We start from the raw sequence: 16,867 nt of genomic DNA, 5'->3' as shown, positions 1-16,867 counted from the left end.
TTTACCTGTAGCATAATATTTAAATGTAAGTTATTCCATTTTCATGAAGCACAATTTTACTTTGCAGTGTAATATTAATTAACAGATAATTTATTACCTGTATACGTTTTTGTAACTTTCCAAAGATAATACAAATCAAATTAAGTGATACGAAAGCAAACCAAACAACGTGTGCGCGAGTGGCTCGAGTTTTATGCTTTTTTTACTGTATCAGAAATCAAATGAAATTATAGTTTCGCCTCATTAAAAAAAAAAGAAATAAATAATGAAAGCTCTGTTTTAAACTTTATATTATTTTTAATATTATTACAAAACAGCTTATAAAAAATTAAAATTGAAATTACTAAATATCTGCAACATTATTCTTTGTACACAAAAAAATTAATTTATTATTAATGTAAAAAAGTATTTTTTCCCAATTTTTGTACTTAATAACTTGAAAGAGTTATAGATAATTTGCTTCAAATAATTTTTTCACGTAATTTATTATACGAACATTTATTATACGTCATTAAAATAATAATATAATTATAAGCATAGAGTTATAAATAAATAAATGGCTGTGTAAAGCCCTTAACAAAATATTCCTTGCATACAAAATTAATTGTCTAAATGGTTAATGATCATTTTTATTACAAAGTATAATCAATTTTTATACAAAAATATATATGGATTATATACTAGCCATACTTTCCTACTTTTTATCCTTGTAATTAAAGATTTAAAAACTCTTTTTTTTTATCCATGTACTTTTTTAAGTGTCATTGAAAGTATAAAGCTTCGTTTTCTTTTTTTCTTTTTATCGGTCTTTGTTGTTTTGCATAACAGCATATTATATTATTATTCAAACCATTGAAGCAATATTATATCAAACTGATACATCAATTTATCCACAAACTATTTTCTACATCAATTTATATGATATAATTATTATATCGCTAACACATACCAGAATAATATCTTTAAACTTATAAAAAATCTCGTAAACAAATTTAAACTCAAACAAAAGATCACCAAACAATTACACGAATTATCATATTCATACGCTCCTGACTCAAAAGTGGACAGCCAGGTGAAGCTAAGGGATGATTCACGAAATCATTCGATCATGGGATCGATTGCACGCACCATCAGCTGATAGGTGGGGATAGCGTGGGACCAATGCACTTTCAAATCATAAACTTCCGTTCACTGAACTATCCAAATTCAGCAGAATTCGGATAGTTAGCCGTAAGTTTTTGGAAATGTATTGTTTTTTAATCATTCTAATTTTGTAATTTTTTTGTAATTTATTGACAAAGTTCCTAGGGCTAGGTAGCCCTCTAAGGAACAGAAAGTTTGTGGTAAAAAATTACTTAAATCTAAGGTCCTTAAAGGTAGACTAATAAGGTAGAATAAAAAAAATATATATATACATATATGCATACAAATACATACATATATACACATATGCACACACTTATACACATGCAAGCAAACATAAATACACATTATAACCTTGGCTTTTTGGAATTTTAGTTATTGGCCCGATTTTCAACCAATCAATAATTGTATAAACTGTCCTTAAATATTGGCTGAGCTCCGGCGAATAACTATTTAAAGTTTTAGGCTGACAGGCTATTGGCTATTACTAGACCAATTATTTGTGTTTTAAGAGGGATGGGAGTTATTAAATTGCCTGAAGGGCGCCAGAGCGCTTATAAAATTATTAAACTCCCCTAAACAATCAAAAGTAATTTTTATTATATCAATTTACCTATTACTCATGATTTTATTTTTATACTTTCAACTCCTGCTAGCCCAACACAGAGAGGGGTGAGGTTAGGAAGAATTGAGCAAGGAAGACAGCGACGAACGTTAAACACATTTAAATAAATCAAATAAGGCCAATAATACGGGTCACAATAAGATTGGATTTATTAAATGGCTATGGATGCCCCGCAATTTATTTGAATAAGCCCGTAAAATAAATCATGGTTATTCACACACCTGATTATGAATCATTATTAACCTAACACTAGACATAGTATTGAAATTAATCAGTTCCTTATATCTGTGGAACCAATTATTTAACGACCATCCAATATTGTGGTCCATGAATGATCTGAGAAATCACTTGAGGTTGCCATTATCTTGAATGGCCGTATTTAACTCAATTGGTTATTTAAGGGCACGTGATACTCACAGTTTCCCCGGCTTTTTTTCCAAAAAATTAAAATGTTTCAAAACTGAATTCGGAGATGCTATAAGATATCATACCAGACGTCCACGGACTCTTTTTGAGGGATAATAACAAAAAAAAATCATTGTGCTAAATAAAAATTTTATGCATATGCATTATTTTGAGGTTACGTCGTTTTTCATCTCTGCCTTTCCAATAATCTGGAAATTATTTATGAAATAAAGTTTTTTGATTGCCTGCAAACAAGGTTAGTCCCGGGAGATTAGTTACTATGTTTATTTGCAAGTCCAAAGTTTTCGGCCAAAAATACTGTGTAGTTTGGAAGTAATGTTCGCATGTTCGCTCTCATTTCCCAGATTTTGAAGGAAAAATATTTCTTATCCTAGGAAAAAAGCCGGGGAATCTAACACTGAAAAAATCGATACTATTTTCTAAGCGCTATGCAAATTAATCACATTTCATACGTCAGATTTATTTCTTAATCGTAATCACGACCTTCCAACATGGCGCCCCATTCTCGACAAAAAAGGTCCGTGAAGGTTGCCGCCATCTTGAACGATAGTATTCACCTATAATGAACACCTCACGACCATTAACACTAAGACCATTTTAGTTCAAAGTTTTCCCAAAATTTAATATTATGCAATCGCGTTCCCACTACACGGAATCTTGCAAAATCAAATGACAAAACTTCGACCTTAAAAGAAATTCTATAGAAATAGCTTAAATTATTTCCTTGCTAATTTAGAGCCAGTATTTTCCAAAACGGCGCTGACCTTCTCCGATCTTGGGAGTCATGCTGCCGCGCTATGTTGGAAAACTAATCGGATGGCTACCCTCAAACTCCGATCCGCCGCTAGGGCAAGAATTCAGGCCCCACATTACGATTACCTCGACAGTCACATCAAAATTATTATCGGAATTGTCTATTTTAACTAACCTAACCAACGCGCACTGACTCGACCACCACTCCGCACTTCGTGGCGACACATTAGAGAACGGTAGGTGGAAGGGGGAACGTACCTCGACCAGACGATGTTGGTGGTCCTTCTTTATTCTAATTTTCAAAGTTTATTTAATTCAGACCAGGCCTGTCTCAATCTATCTTGGTTCTTTCCTTGGTGTGTCAATCTGAACTATATTACTACACCCAATCGGTTCTTATGGTTCAGTAAAGTTTTTCTATTAACCTAGGCACTCCGTATGAAAGTCAAACACATAATGGCTATTCGCGACGCCGAGTACAGAATTGGCGCCTAGGCCATAGATGATACACCTAGAGTGCCGACTATGCTACGCAACTAAACGTGTGAAGGCACACTTAGATTTGAGTGCTCTATAGTGAGTAGCCATTTTCCATGATTGCCCCCTCACTCGCATTAGAGTGTTCTACGTGGATCGCCATGTTGCTTTGACACGTCACTCACATGCGCCACATGCGCCGCGCAACACTTAGTCCGGCTCATCTACTATACTTAGTGTGTGTTTTAAGATTTCGGCTGCTAGTGTTTTGATAGTTCGCACTAACGGCCTGTGTAGAGTTCCAATGTCGCCGGGTTTTCCTCCTGTCTTCGTGATGTCCTAGTGACATCCTTCCTCCTGTCCTAGTGAACATAACAAACAAAATTTCGCAGGAATTAGTGGAGTTTTTATATTTAATTTATTATAAACATCAGTCTGTTGACGGATCGGAACGGTCTAGTTACAATACCTAGACCTCAAAAGGATATTCAGGGCAACAGGTCATCCCTATTGAGGATTCTGTCCTATGACAGCGCCTAAGAATCTGTGCTCGACCAGGTATGGCTCACCAAAATAAATTATAATTCAAATCAAGTTGATTGGGCGTAATCATTAAGTCAATTTGGGCGTGATACATTATATCACGTTACAACATGCACACAAAAATAAACATCGAAAGTAGTACTTAAGTAATAAATTCTGAAATGATCGAAAACAACCGGAAATCGAAATATTAACTTATTTGAACAAAAATAAACTATATCTGTCGAAATCTACAGCTATGATTGTTCCGTAACATATGTCGATAGGTATGTACGAGACCAGGTTAAGCGACAATTAATGGCTTCGGAAGTATAAAAGCACAGTAACTTGAACTTGTAAAACAACAATGGAAGATTACGATATGCGTGGCGACAAAGTTTTATTGTGGATTCCTATAGGATTTCTTGCGAGAAACACGAATCTAAGAGTTTTAAATCGATATCTCGAATGTTTTTCGAGATATCGATTTTGTATGTAAAAATAATTAACTTTTATTTATTATTTATGTTATTTTTTAAATGTATTCCAAAAGGATTTTTTGCGAGAAAAACGAATCTGAATTTTTCAAATCGATATATCTTATAGTTTTCGAGATATCAAAGTCACCCCGGTGGCTGGTCATACAAATAAAGTAAGATTACACCCCTGTCCCTTTTCCGACGCCCCGTGGGGGCGGTAAGGCACTCCTGTGACTGGTTATAGAAATAATGTGAGATAACACCCCTGCCTCTTTTCCAACGCTCCGTGGGAGCGGGAAGGCACCCCTCTGATGGTCATAGAAATAATGCAAGATCCCACCCCTGTCCCTTTTCTAACGCTCCTTGGGGGCGGTAAGGCACTCCTGTGACTGGTTATAGAAATAATGTAAGTTAACACCCCTGCCTCTTTTCCAGCGCCCCATGGGGGCGGTAAGGCACTCCTGTGACTGGTTATAGAAATAATGTAAGATAACACCTCTGCCTCTTTTCAAACGTCCCGTGGGAGCGGGAAGGCACCCCTCTGATGGTCATAGAAATAATGCAAGATCTCACTCCTGCCCCTTTTCTAACGCTCCGTGGGGGCGATAAGGCACTCCTGTGACTGGTTATAGAAATAATGTAAGATAACACCCCTGCCTCTTTTCCGACGCCCCGTGGGAGCGGGAAGGCACCCCTGTGACTGGTCACAGAAATAATGTAAGATTACACCCCTGCCCCTTTTCCAACGCTCCGTGGGGGGCGGGAAGGTACCCCTCTTACTGGTCATAGAAATAATGTAAGCTCCCAACCATGCGCCTTTCCAACGCTCCGCGGGGGGGGGGGGGCGGAAAGGCACCCCTGTGACTGGTTATAGAAATAATATAAGATCATACCTGTTCCTCTTTTCCAATGCCCTGTGGGGGCGGGAAGGCACTCCTGTGACTGGTTATAGAAATAATGTAAGATAACACCCCTGACTCTTTTCCAGCGCCCCATGGGGGCGGTAAAGCACTCCTGTGACTGGTTATAGAAATAATGTAAGATCACACGCCTGCCCCTTTTCCAACGCCCCTGGGGCGGGAAGGCACCCCTCTGACTGGTCATAAAAATAATGTAAGACCACAGAATTTCAACTCACCTTTTTCCAAATCCATTCCTAATTTTTAGATAAGTCATGCTGTTCTAAATTATTAATAGTAATTTTAACAAGTGAATGAAGAAAGCAGGAAATGAATTCAAGGAGGTAATAAATCATTCTCATATATTGCTCTTGAGAGCAAAATGAGCAAAATTAAGGAGGGCGAGGCCTATCGGAATGAACTTAATAAATTATGTACATAAAAAAAAAGTTTTGAAAATCGATAACTCAAAAACTATTCGAGATATCGATTTAAAACTTTTAGATTCATGTTTGTCGCTAAAAATCCTATAGGAATCCCCATTAAAACTTTGTCGTCACGGATATCGTAATCTTGCCAACAACAAAAAAAGAAAAGTCACTACCAATATGTGATTTCGAACAAAGCCTTCGTATCTTCTGCTAAAAATCTAAAGAAACTCTTCCTGAAGTAATGTTGCGGGGAAGACACTTTCCATAAAGTTTATCCGTGATGCCATTGAGTGCAATGCAAACATAATTAAAAAACGGTAAAATGAGGCTTTTTACAAATAGAATCATGGTTGAAGTAGGAAGGGAATTTTTCTTTTTATGTAGCTTCTGTAGAATTCTAAAGGTGTTTCTCGAGATGGTCATAACGTGTTCCTTCCAGGACAGAGATCGGTTCGTTCAAAATCCTAAATCTTTAACCAAATCAAGGAAGGCAATTGATGCATTGCCGACCTTGAGAGGGGGATATTATTTCAGCAGTTCCAATGAGGGGAAGGCGGTAGGCCCAATGACAATCGTGTGCGTTTTTAGCGGATTTAATATTAGCACGTTAGCCACAGCCTAGTGTGCAACGAAGTCTATATCGATCTTAACCACGCCTAGCATATTTTCTATATTTGAAAACGGTCCTGAAAGGTAGGGTTTAATGTCATCTGCATATTTATGATATTTGCAGAATTGCAGCTCACCACCTAGATCAGAAGTGTAGATATTGAATAAAGTAGGAGCGAGAAAAGACCCTTGGGGAACCCCCCTCTTAACCTTTATTCAGTTGGATAGGTCACCTTTACTATTCCTGATCTGTTCCCATTTATTGCTCAGGTAACCCTGGCAGACTGAAGGAACCGAGTGGAGCATCTACAAAGTACCCGTAAAGACCCCATTGTCTCCCCATTCGGTTCCTTTTTAAAAAACTAAAAAAAAACAGCAAGATCAACGTTTAAACTGTTGAAATTCGGATTCTACGTTAAATTTTCTATTGGAAACTCACGGAATAATCGCAATACTTTTTTTTCAGCGGTAAAAAGTTAAAATAATATACAAGATCTATAACGCCTGTTGACTGCTACTTACAGATGATGCGTTTGAAGTGTAGCAGTCAGCAGGCATTATACCTCTTAGATATATTTTTAACTCTTTACCGTTGCAAAAAAGCTATTGCGATTATTTCGTGACCTTCTATAGGGAATTTTAACGTAGAATCCGAATTTCAACAATTTCAAAGTTGATTTTGCTGTTGTTTTTTTTTTAGTTTTTTTTTAAAGGAACCGAGCGGGGACACAATGGGGTCTTTACGGGTACTTTGTAGAGGCTGCATTCGGTTCCTTCGGTTGCCAGGGAAGATTCAAACTATTTAAAAACTGAACTAGGTAATTTGAAAGACTCCAATTTTTGAAGTAAAAGGGTATGGTTTACCGAGTGGAATGGCTGGAAGAAATCGAATAGAACCACCACTGTGACTTCTTTTCTATCCATTGTCAATTTTATATCAGTGGTGAATTTGAGTGACGCTGTTAAGGTAATCTGTTTAGCTCTAAGTCCGGATTAAAAAAGATCTATTAGTTTATTGGTATCTAGGAAATCTGTCAGTTGGCGATGAAATATCCGTTCAAGCGGCTTAGGCAATGCATTCAAGATATAGATGGGACGGAAGTCACTCGATATGGATGGCTTTGAAATCTTAGGAATCTGGCGGATGGCTGCTATTTTCCATTTATCTAGAAAACTCCCACTCTGTAGCGAGAAGTTATAAATCTGCAACATAATCGGAAAAATGAAAAGCAAGGCAAGTCTGATCATTTGAATAGAGATACCATCAGGGCTAATAGTATTTGAGTGAACTTCTGAAATCGCGTCCATTAGAGATATTGGGGAGATGTCTGAGAAGAAGAGGTTACTGTCATTAGAAGGATCTCCGCGCGGAGCAAAGGTTTGATCCGCTATAGGAGGCTGATTTGAGTGTTGAGAACGCCCGCTGGAAATCCGAAGGCATAAAGTCCACGTCGAAATCTTCACGATTAGAAGGAATTAGACGCAAATTTCGCAGTAAATGCCACATATTTTCCGTTTTGTTCCTATTTCTGATAACATTGAAATTATACTGGTTGTGTGAGTCTCTAATTTTAGTTTGCACTAGGTTACGAAGTTTACGAAATAATTTTTGAATAAGGGGATTTTTTGTTCTGTTAGCTAGTCTACGTTTTGAATCTCGGGATCTCATTAATTCTTTAGTTTCCATCTAAGCCACCTGAGACTGTAATAAATGAATACTCTGCTATTGGATAATTTGCTTCAGGACTAGCGCAAACCACGTGGCCTGAGAGGCTTGCATGTAAGTAAACGTAAACCCCGCCTCCCCTTCTGTTCTCTGTCTTGACGAAGAAGCAAATAATTATCGATTCCAATGGCACTAGAGGGGGTATCAGGTTCTAACAACGTATCGGAAACTGAAATGATATTATAATCACGAGAGCTGAAAAAAAATTTGAACTCAAGAAAATAGGTCAGGAGAGACTAAGAATTGACGTGGCAAATTTTTAGCTTATCCATTTGTATGAAAGCAAGTAAATAAAAAGTCAAATTTAAATAAAATAAAATTGTACTTTTTCGTAACGACCTTGCACCTTATTTAAACATAAGGACCTTGTTGTGCGATGAAACATGCAAAAAAATAAACATTTAAAGTATGTCACATAATCTTAAATAGATCTTATGAGAGAGATCTATCGCTCAATCACGCAATCATCTCTCCCTCGGATGAATCCACAATCTACGATTTTTATTGCTTTTTTCTAATGATTTGAAATTTCAGTAGGAAATTTTATTTTAAAAATAAGTTTTACTTATTTTCTTGTTGTAAAAATAAGGCTCAAGTGCAATTTTAAAACGTTTAGGGCTAGTTTTAATGTCCTATCAGTATTGGAATCAATGCATTTTGTTTGTTGCAATTTACTGACAAGGACAAAGTAAACGCAAATTTAACGAATCTCTAGATCAAAATAAATATCATTGAGATAAGTTTCAAATGCAACAGAACTATTACCAAAAAATAATACAATTTTTGGTATATGTAAGATCACTTATTAAGAACAGCCAAGTGCAGTAATCAAATTGAGAATATAAATAAACATAAAGTCAATCTCCGGTTAGAGAAAAGTAATAACTTTACAGTAGGATTTCATTTTTAAATAGTTCGATTATCATTAACTACGCCATAACTGTGAACTATGCAACGTCTCACTTTCAAATCATCAATTTTTTAGAGTTTATTTCACATTGTGTGCAATAAGCAGATTTTTTTCTATCATTATAATGATAATAAACAAGATTTTTATTATTTTGCAGATTTGGTATATGAAAAAATAACTGAAGCTGCTGTAACTGGGCTAAAACGTAAAGCTAGAATGAAATTAGTAAACAAATATTTGACAGATAAAATTAACGACGTAATGAGGAGACTATAGTGTTCACCAATTATATTTTTTATGTATGTATGCAAATGCTATTTAATAAGAATATTAAGTACTTATGCGCGGTTCCGAATACTTATCATTACTAATTTTTCTAGATAGAGTATCTCTCAAAAATCTTCATTTGTTATTTTAAGTTTATTATGTTCACTGAGAAAAATAAAATGCAAAGAATCGAATTTCATTTTCTTTCACTAATAATTTCTAATATAACCCTTCCGATCGCTTAAATTCCAAATTTATTTCCAAAATTGTGATACCCGTGCAGGAATTTTGGTGTGGCGCGAGTGGGGCCCTGATCGGGTAATCTGTCTAGCGCCAAACCGTAAATGAAACGTGCTATCCGACCGGACCCAGATCTGGGCGTCCAAAATGTGGACGCGATCTGGCCCACATATGGCCCCTTTACTTTTCTATTTCTATAATTAGTAAAATTTCAAAAGTTTTTATATTAATATTTTTTTAACTTTGCATTATACAAGACTTAAATTTCTCAATATTCTTCATTGTATATAATTATATATTATATCTCATTTTCAATACACTACATTGCATTGTCTGTTTGTATTGCTTGAATTTATCGATAAGAGTTTGCATTGTAAAGAAAACTATTATGCTTTGACAAACAATGTTCAAATTTAGAGCTATTACACACACAAATGAATTTGAACGATAAATATTTTTTAATGTTCTTAATATTCTTTTGGAATTATTTTTGTTTGGCTAATGCACATGGGGCACGTGTAGTGAGATTTAAAAAGTAAGGTTATGATCGAGAAAATATAAAAAGAATTTAATTTATAATGTTTCTCATCCGGAAATTCATACATTTGGTATAAGGTAATCTCTATTTTCAGAACAATAGCAACAAAATATAAAATTCTAAAAAGCTGGAAAACATTTTTTCATTTACATAAATAGTAAATGCGCTCAAAATGACGACGCTTTCTCGAATACATTTCTGGAAATCTTCAGAAGCTAAAAATGAATGTGATGTTGATTCTAGCGTATTAAAGCTTACCTTTGCCTTCATTGCGGATATAAGAAATCTCACCAACAATTCTGTGATTCCGAACTCGCAATCTACTATTTGCTTTTGGTATTTTAAGCTATATGAAAGGAAAACAATATCACGACGATAACAAAAAACTTGAAATAATCTTATCTAACCTAACCCGCCCTGACGTGGTTCTGACGCGAGCCACATTATCTGCCCCCTTGGGGCCACATGTTGAAAATCCGATCGGGCCCAGATCGGAACTCGGGAATAAGTTGAGCAATTTCTGCACGGTATTTTAGAATTTTGAAACCAACAATGAAATGAAATAAAATAAACATTGGAAACAATATATAGGAAACCATATGGAAATCTACATATCTGATTACTCATTTCTCATGGCTCTATCCGATTACTCATTTACTATCTGAGAATCATACGGGACTATCCGGGTTCTATCAGTGTTCTTACGCGTTTTTAAACTTGCAACGGCAAATAGCTTCATAAATAACATAACTTTAAAATATCTTACATCCTGGATCAATTGTGTAAATATGTACTTACTAATCTATACTTAATAAAATAATATATATTACAAAATAACAAAACTTACAGTCTCTTGGACGGATGTAATAACACTAAAGGACGCTACATGTGCGAAGACGGCTGGTCTCGAAACAGCTATAAACACATTGCCACAACTCAAACTATTTCAAATTTTGACGTGTAAAGTTTTTACCCAGTACATACTGCGTGTGGGTTTAAACCTGAACGTTGTCGTGAAATGTACTTATATATGTGCCATAATTAGTATAGAAGCTCTCAATTTTGGTTTAACGGCGTTACTATACGTAAGAAATGCTTATTTCGGAGGTACTTTTTTACGGTTGCGCAGACCGCGCAGCAGATAGACCAATTCTTACACTCTGTAAAAGGTATTTTCACTTCAACTATCAGCTAACTGCACTTCGTTAAAAGCTGAGGGGAAAAAATTGATCAAATGCATGGAACAAAACTTTATTTCTGTAACATCTTTGTAATTAATAATAATTATTATCATTTTATTATTTCATTAAATAGTAATTAGAAACTAAAAACTATTTTTCAAACACACTTATAAAGAAAAAATGAGCTTTTACGAAGATATTAGCAAAATAAGGCAAAAATGAAATTAATCACATACATTTGGTCCCTTGTTTTCCCCTCAGCAATATACGAAACCGATGCGAAAACAACTGAACAATAACTGTATCGCCAAATGCAAGAACACGTGTGGCCGCGTCGTTAAATAATTTACTTTTAGTATAATACCTTTTGCAGTAGTGAAATATCCGTAACCATGCGAAAATGTGGGAGACTACAAACACACCAGTCAGGAAATTGTGAAATGTGATCGAATCAGAAATTTCTATTCATATAAAATTAAAATTAAGGAAGTTAAAGTTTTTCTTAAAAAATTCAACTTTTGTGCATAAAATAATCTTTTTGTCTTAAACATTAAACTGATTTGTTAAAAATTCGTCTTTCTGAGTTTAAATTTCCATTATTTTCATAAAAAATTCGACTTTGACGTCGAAAATTAACTTTTTTATTTAAAAAATTATATTTTCGGGTCCAAAAGCCGTCTTTTTGACTAAAATTTCCATATTTTTGTTAAAATTTTCTTACTTTACTTTGAAAATGAACCTGTTGGTTAAAAATTTATATTTTCTGTTTGAAAATGGAACTGTTTTGTAGGAAATGAAATTTTTTTAGTGAAAGTTTATGTTTTATGGTAAAAAGTTCGACTTTTTGGCTTAAAAATTCAAATCCTTCTTTAGAAATTCATCTCTTTGGGTTGAAAAGTAACTTTTTGATAGAAAATGGTGTTTTTGATTTTAAAATTCAACTGGTGTGTTGACGACTCATATTCTCGGGCTCAAAATCAGTCTTGTTGACTAAAAATTCCACTATTTTTTATGAAAATGTTGGTCTATATGCGTTAAGAATTCGACTGTTTTGTTGAAATTTCGTCTTTCTAGATAGAAAACTGATATTTTTGGGTTTAAAAATTCCAATGTTTTGTTTAAAATTTAGTTATTCCGTTGAAAATTTAACTATTTTGTTGAAAAGACATGTCGTGGATTAAAAGTTTAATTGTTTTCTATATCATTCGTATTTTTGGCTTGAAAATTCAACTATTTTTGGTTTTGAAAATATTTTAGGCTGTTGAAAATGTTAAAATAGGGATGGAAAAAGTCCTTAAAATAAGATGCCGTAGCTTTTGAATGGCCCCTAGTTATTATGTATTTGTAAATTGTTACATTTTTAAATTGTAAAATATTATTATCTAAATATAAATGGCCATTACAACCTATTCTTATTAGCAGATTTTTTGACAGTAATTAAAAAGTAGGGCTGAAAATTTGGAAACCTCTTAAAATTCAATCAAATTGTACATGGTTAGTTGCTTGTTCATTATTACAAAAAATTACATCATTTAAGTTAGAAGGATATTATTTTTAATCATTTTAAATAAAAATATAATTAAAATTTATTTAAAATTTTACAAGTCCTTTAAAATTTCTTTGAGACTATTAATGTTCGTTCTGGCTTTAGGATTTTAGGGCTAGGTTCAATACAAAAGGTCGGGGTCACACAATACGCCTTCCATTTATTAAATATATTACCAATAATGTATATTTTTTTTAACTTCGATTTGTGAAGTGTTTTGAATTAAAATCTTTGAAATCATTTGAAATATTTGTGAAATTTTTTGTAATCTGTACGTCGTCTTGGAAATGTTTTGAAATTTTTTTAAATCTTTTGGGATCATTGACTTTTTCATGAATCTTAATGAAATATTTATGTATTTTTTCGAAGTGTCTGAAATCTTTATTAATTTCTTTTGAATCTTTGAAATCCACTAAAATCATTTAGCCTTTTGGAATCTTGAAAATGTAAAAAATTTTTGCGAAAATCTGAAATTTTATGAAATGTTGTAAAATCGTTTTAAAATTATTAAAGTCTTTGAAATTCTGCCTGAAATAAATTACGTTTTAAACTCTTTTGAAATCTTTGTAATCTTTCGAAATCTTTAACACATTGTGGCATCTTTGAAGTCCTTTTGAGATCGTAGATATCTTCTGAAATGTTTTTAAATCTTTTGAAATAGTTGCAAAATCATTGCAATCCTTTAAAATCTATGTGAAATAAATTACAATCTATTGAAGTCTCTTGAAATGTTTAGAAATCTTTTATGCCTTTTGGAACCATTGGAATCTCTGCAACGTTTATGAATATTTGAAATCCTTTTTGAATCTTAAATAAAGAATCTTAAACATCTTTTTAACATTTTTCAAATCTTTAGAAATCTTGAAAAGCTTTCCAAAAACATGATTCGCACTCGAGTAATTTCTTATTAGCAGTTATATTTTCAATATAAATCTAAAATAATTCATAGTTGCCTCTAAAAAGAAAAACAAATTTCTGTTCATTTCCCGATTAGCAAACAATTTTCCAGGGCATTAAATTTGAGAAATTGAAACTTTCCAACCGGAAAAGTTTCTGAATTGAAACCCTGAAGGTATTGGAGCTGTTGTGAATTTGAAGTATTTAAAAATTTTAAACTTTTATTCATAAATTTATGAAACTTTTAATATTGTAAAGTAAAAAATTAAAAGACCTTAATTTCTCACCTACCATCTATTTCGATAATTTATAACTCTATCAACACTACTTAACTTGTTTTTACGTCATAGGTCCAATATGGTTTTTCATAAACTTTTAATGCGTAATAAGCAATTGAGCGGTGGATTCCATAACGTCCTTAGCGCTCGGACTCGTTCGAGCGCTAAGGACGTTGTGAGGCTCGACGAGCCTCACAACTTTCATTAAGAAACTTTTTTCATGAAATTTATAGTTTTTTTGCTAAAAATTAAAATCCGGAAATTTTCATTGTACCGAAATCAATTACTTTTTAAACTAAACTCGGGAGAACTCGGCTTCTATTCGACGAAATGATCTCATTTTTTTTCTCCAAATAGAAAAACCCCTTCTGATACCAATTGTGTTTCAAAATTAGATTTCTTTTTTAAATTTGCAACATAAAAATTATTGCAAATCATTACTGTCAGGAATCGTTTCCTCAGACTTTGATGGACAAAAGTCTACAGGGAAGTTTCGCGGGCAGACAACTTTCAGTGGCAAAGTTGTTCCTTGATGCTCAAGGAAAACTTTGACCAAATTTGAGCTAAATCGTTCTTTTTGTTTAAGAGATGTAAGCGACTTTTTATGGCCGCGCGCGCACTTAACTCGAGTCGATCTATGCCCTCGTACCGACCACAGTCGTCTAGAATAGAAATTTACCTTTCATAATCGCCCACAGGTCGTATTTTTTTAACCGATTTTAAAGTTTTCTTTTAAATATTCAGCATTACATTTTTAAGAGAATTTTGTTTTGGGATTTTTTATTTTTTATTACTGAGCAACAATATATAAACATATAAATTGAAAAATTGGCCATTTCAGCTTTGTGAATTTGTAGCTCAAGAAAAAATACAGAAAAAGACTACCATCAGCTGGAAGTATTGAAAGTTAACATTTCTCTTCACAGTGAGCTATGGAATACGAATAAAGTAGTATTTTCAACATGTCACCCCCATAAGTCGCAAAACTCATTTTTTCAGTTATGGAGTTTTTTCAGGACTCTATGAAACAGACTTATGGGGGTGACATGTTGAAAATAATACTTTATTCGTATTCCATAGCTCATTGTCAAGAGAAATGTTGACTTTCATACTTCTAGCTGATAGTAAGTCTTTTTCTGTATTTTTTCTTGAGCTACAAAATCACAAAGCTGAAATAGCCAATTTTTTCACTTTATTTGTTCATATATTGTTGTTCAGTGAAAAAAAATTGAGAAATCCAAACCAAAATTCTCTTAAATATTTAATGCTAAACATTTCGAAAAAAACTTTAAAATCGGTTAAAAAATGCGACCTGTGGGCGATTATGAACAGTAAATATCTGTTGTAGACGACTGTGGTTGGTACGAGGGCATCGGTCGACTCGAGTTTAGTGCGCACGCGCGGCAATAAAAAATCGCTTACATCTCTTAAACAAAAAGAACGATTTAGCTCAACTTTGGTCAAAGTTTTCCTTAAGCATCAAGGAACAACTCTGACACTGGAAGTTGTCTGTCCGCGAAACTTCCCTGCAGACTTTTTTCCGTCAAAGTCTGAGGAAACGATTCCTGACAGCAATGATTTGCGACAAATTTTATGTTGCAAATATAAAAAAGAAATCTACTTTTGAAACATAATTGGCATCAGAAGGTGCTTTTCTATTTGGGGAAAAAAACGAGATTATTTCGTTGAACAGGAGCCGAGTTTTCGCGAGTTTAGATTAAAAAGTAATTGATTTCGGTACAATGTGTGAATTTCCGAAGTTGGTAATTTTCGAAAAATTTTCCGCGTTACCGCAAAGCACAGCGTACTGGAAGAGCGAGTCCGAGCGCTTAGGACGTTATGAAAACCACACGCTCAATTTTTGAAAAAATCAATATTTGTCCATCTAGAATGTAAATAAACAATCAATTAGATATATCTATAGGGTGAATGGCCCAGTGAATCAAAACTTAAGGAAATCACTTATTACAACTAGTCTATTTCACGTTATAATAATTGATTATTCTTACAAAACTTTTGAAAATAGATTCTTAAGGATTCAAATTTCATAACCAGGTAAACTAAATTTGTTTTTACCAAAAAGCTTTATAAAAAATAATTAAATAGTGCAAAATTAACGAAAATACCAGTGAATGAACACTGTGAGCCAATGAATGAACAGTAGAGCACCAGTGAATGAACACTAATCTCTACAAATTAGAATTAGGATTGAGATATAAAATTACATAGGTACATTACAAAATGAGCAATTAAATAATGTAAAATATTAGAAATCGTTGCGAAATTCATTAAATATATTATTTCAATAAAAACCACAAGACATTTAGATATAAAGAAAGGAGGAAATACAAAAGTTGAACACAAAACTAGGTTAACTTTTCCTAATTTTTTATTGCAATATTTATTTTTAAAACATTTCTATCAGTTCTTTTAACCTTACAAAAAATACAACTTTTCATTTAAAAATAGATAACTCTTATCTGGTGATTACAATAGAAAACTGCGATTCTTAGGACACATAAAATTTGTAATACAGTCTGTCAAGTTAAAGCGTGGGTAACTTTTTTGGTAAAATATTTTATTTAAACGCATGTTTCTACATGGAATTACATTTGTCAAGGTGTCGAGCAAAATGCTTTTCTGTTAGTATTTTGTCCAATCACCGCCGGAGTCGATGTTGGCCTGGCACCTCGAAGGCATGCTTTCGACGAGTTTTTCCGCGTACTCTCTCGGCAGAGACCTCCAAATCCGACGAATTTGTAGACATAGCTGCTTCAATGTGTGTACCTTTCTTCCACGAAGCTTGAGCTTGACGAATGCCCACACGTTTTCGATTGGGTTAGCGTCAGGTGACTGTGAGGGCCAATCCAACGTTACGACTCCAGCCTCCTCCTTCCAAGCCCTACACAGCTTGCTGCGA

Source organism: Belonocnema kinseyi, chromosome 10, assembly GCF_010883055.1.
Source record: "Belonocnema kinseyi isolate 2016_QV_RU_SX_M_011 chromosome 10, B_treatae_v1, whole genome shotgun sequence".
In the NCBI taxonomy this organism is placed as follows: domain Eukaryota; kingdom Metazoa; phylum Arthropoda; class Insecta; order Hymenoptera; family Cynipidae; genus Belonocnema; species Belonocnema kinseyi.
The sequence above is the reverse complement of the archived record's forward strand: the minus strand, read 5'-3'. Positions refer to the sequence as shown.